The sequence below is a fragment of the Heterodontus francisci genome, unplaced genomic scaffold (genome assembly GCF_036365525.1).
Source record: "Heterodontus francisci isolate sHetFra1 unplaced genomic scaffold, sHetFra1.hap1 HAP1_SCAFFOLD_61, whole genome shotgun sequence".
Lineage (NCBI taxonomy): Eukaryota > Metazoa > Chordata > Chondrichthyes > Heterodontiformes > Heterodontidae > Heterodontus > Heterodontus francisci.
Window position 1 is genome coordinate 2,738,295 of NW_027141441.1, and position 3,443 is coordinate 2,741,737.

The 3,443-nt window shown below is 46.5% G+C and overlaps 1 non-coding gene across 1 annotated transcript; it reads left to right on the forward strand.

The window, feature by feature from the left end:
- The first annotated feature begins 2,824 nt into the window (after positions 1-2,824).
- trnat-cgu (transfer RNA threonine (anticodon CGU)) lies at positions 2,825-2,896 on the forward strand. Its single transcript has one exon. It is a non-coding gene; the product is annotated as a tRNA-Thr (tRNA).
- Positions 2,897-3,443: the final 547 nt, after the last annotated feature.

The window sequence follows — 3,443 nt, forward strand, 5'->3', positions numbered from 1 at the left end:
ACATGTTTTCTTACATACAAACATACCAATTAGGAGCAGGAGTAGACCACTCGGCCCCTCGAGCCTGCTCCACCATTCAATAAGATCATGGCTGATCTGATTGCAACCTCAACTCCACATTCCCACCTGCCCCCGATAACATTTCACCCCCTTGTTTATCAAGAATCTATCTACCTCTATCTTAAAATATTTCAGAATTTCTGTCGTCCAGCAACTCTCATTTTATTTCCTGGATTTCACCTAAAAAATGTATTTCCACACTTTGGATATCCTGTACTTCATTAATGTTTTTGCTGTCTGGGGATTTCCCTTTAATTATATTCAGTGCTGGTATTTTACTGCCACACACTGACTGAAAGTGTCCCATCTTTCTGCAGGAAAAACACTCAGCTTCTTTGGCGAGGCAGTTTTCCCACTTGTGTCTCTCTCGGCCACACCTACTGCAATTGGTTGCAGCTACCAAGAGATGCTCTTCCCGTCTTTCTTGTCTTTTACCACTAATTTTTCCTTTTGTTTTCTTAACAAATTCAATTGAGTCTGCAACTTTCGAGATCAGACTCTCCCTGTCCCCTCGAACAACGGATTGGTTAAACTTTCTAACCTCTGTTTGTCTGCTCAATTGAAACTCTTTCGTTAATGTGAGATCAGCCCTGGACTGTAGATGATCTGAAAGGGTGTTGTCTAATACCCCGAACACAATCCTGTCTCCATTCAGCTCTTCTCTTATGTTGCCGTATTCACAAACATCCGTGAGTTTGGACAAGTCATTGATAAATGAATGAATACTCTCCCCTTTCTGTTTTGTACGCTTATTAGATTCAAAGTGATTCCTGACAATGCAGCAGCCAGCCGACGTCATCAGAGTGCTCCAAGCTCGCACATGCACAAACAGTCTCCTGCGCTCTGAGATGCTGCGCATGCTCAGCCTACGTCTTCCAGGACGAAGTGGCGCATGCGCGGGAAAACTCTCTCCCCCCTTTCAGCCACTCACTCCAGGCCGCTCACTGCCCGCTCCTCGCTACCCCGCTCCCCCGCCCTCCGGCCGCTTGCTACCCCCCCAACCCCGCACTGCCCTCTCTCCGTCCACTCACGCCCCGCTTCCCCCCCCACGTCCCTCCGGACACCAGCTCTAAGCCATGCTGCTTCCCTCCTCTCGGCCTCTCGCTCCAACATTCGATCATTCTTCACCGCACCACCCGATAAAGCAAGGCGAGCCTCGAGAGGTGATGGGGCAATGTTGCAGCGAGTGGCCGAGAGGAGGGAAGCGGCAGAGCCCATGGCCTGGAGAGTGAGCGGTCAGAGAGCAAGATGGGGGTGGTGGTGGGTGAAGCGGGGAGTGAGCAGTCAGAGAGTGGGATGGGGGTAAGCGGGGAATGATCGTCCGGAGAATGGGATGGCACTGTTTAGCGGGGATTTGAGGAAAAAATGTTTCATTTCGAGGGTGGTTGGAATCTGGAACACACTGCCTGAAGGAGTGGTAGAGGCAGGAACCCTCACAACATTTAAGAAGTATCCAGATGAGCACTCAAAACGCCACAGAATACAAGGCTACGGCCACGTGCTGGAAAATGGAATTAGAATAGATAGGTACTTGATGGCCGGCACGGACATGATGACCGAAGGGCCTGTTTCTGTGCTGTATAACTCTATGACTCTATGAAACCTCACTGAATTACAGAGGGTGTGAAGCACTGTCAGTGGTGCTGTCCTTCTGATGAGACTTCAAACAGCGCAACGTTCTCCGAGTATCAACCAAAACATGTCCATTGTGTAGATATGTGCCATATTTGCTTATGAAACGACAGTCACTGCTCCGAAAATAATTCACTTTAGGTGAATTAAGATGACTCGGTACTATATAACTGGCGAATGCACAAGAAGGAGCGGGGGACTGTTGGGGGTGGGACGGAGGCGGCGATGGCAACCTTTGAGGGGATTTTTGGGACGAAGTTGTTTTCTGTGATAAATTGAGTAGCTCCATCTTTAATCCTGGCAGCTGCCTGAATGTCACAGACAGTGACATTTCAGTGGAAGAGGCTGCATTTGCGCATGTGCTAGTACAGCGTCACCTGGTGGTTGCGTTGTCAGCAAATGCAGCGTTTTAACTTTGGCTCCACGATGACATTTTTTTCCTCAATTAAAATAGGTCTTGAGTGCCTTAATAACTTCTTCACATGTTGCCTTCTGTTCTTCATGAGGATGTTGCCTACACACTCCCTTCATTGCAGACAATAGTGCACTGACCTGCTCCATGTCTGGCTTCTGCACGCGACCCGATGCAGTACGATACCTTGCAAACCTCTGGAACCAACTCGGCCACTCGTCGGCTTGGTTCAGTGCAGTGACCTTTTCAAAGGTACAGGCAAATATTTCTCCATCTTCGCTTTGGTTTACTGTGGCCCCCATATAATATTCTGATATCTGTCAAGGCGTAGTACAGAATTTATAAGAATCTGACGGTTAAAATAACCTGAGTTTACTCTACACATCTTGCATTGAAGGTTTCATCTACAACTCTCCGTGAGGTGCCGGACAGATTATATTACATCACTTCCTGTGATGATGCACATAGTCTATTTATATAATCTGCCCAGTAACAACCCAATGTCCACTCTTATATTATTGTACAGATGTGAGAAAAGCTGAGGATGGGAATGGAACGTCTCAATGAAGATTTCATGATGCTGATGATGTAAATGAGGCTGATCTGTTACCCATTCCACAATCCCTCTTTATTTCTGTGCATGTTTCTCGATGCTGTTTCAACCAAATTGAAAAAGAATCACAAATCCTCCTCTGGAGCCTCAGGTGTTCATTAACAAAAGGCATGGTGGCCAAGTGGAAAGGTGTCAGTCTCGTAGTCTGACGGTCACGGGTTCAATCCCCGTTTGTGCCTTTTGATTAGTTTCTCACTTTAAATGTGATGTTTCCACAAAAGATGTGCGTTGCATTTGTTTTGGCCATCTGGAAATCAGTGTCATGTTACACTTTATCCTGGACACGGGGAAGAACGTGAGGAGTAGCCACATGGTTCCTCCAGCCTTCTCTGCCATTGATAGAGTGAAAATATCTGAGGTCCAAGCACTGAACCTTATTACTGTGTATATGCCGGATATTGAACAGAGCTATTCTATTAATCCCACATCCCACACTCCTGTCCTTTCCCCCATTGCCCTGTTAGATTTTCCATGTCAGGTACATATCCAATTCCATCTAGAGTTAACATTGAATCTGCTTCCACTGACCTTTCAGGATTGCATTCCAGACCAGAACAACACACTGCTGAAAAAACAATCTCCTCATCACAACTCGAATTCTTTTGTCAATTACTTTAAATGTGTTTCCTCTGGTTACTGACCCTTCTGTCACTGGCAACACTTTCTCCTTCTTCACTCTATCAAAACTCTTCAGGATTTGCATTTCCTGCTGCCTTTGCTGATATA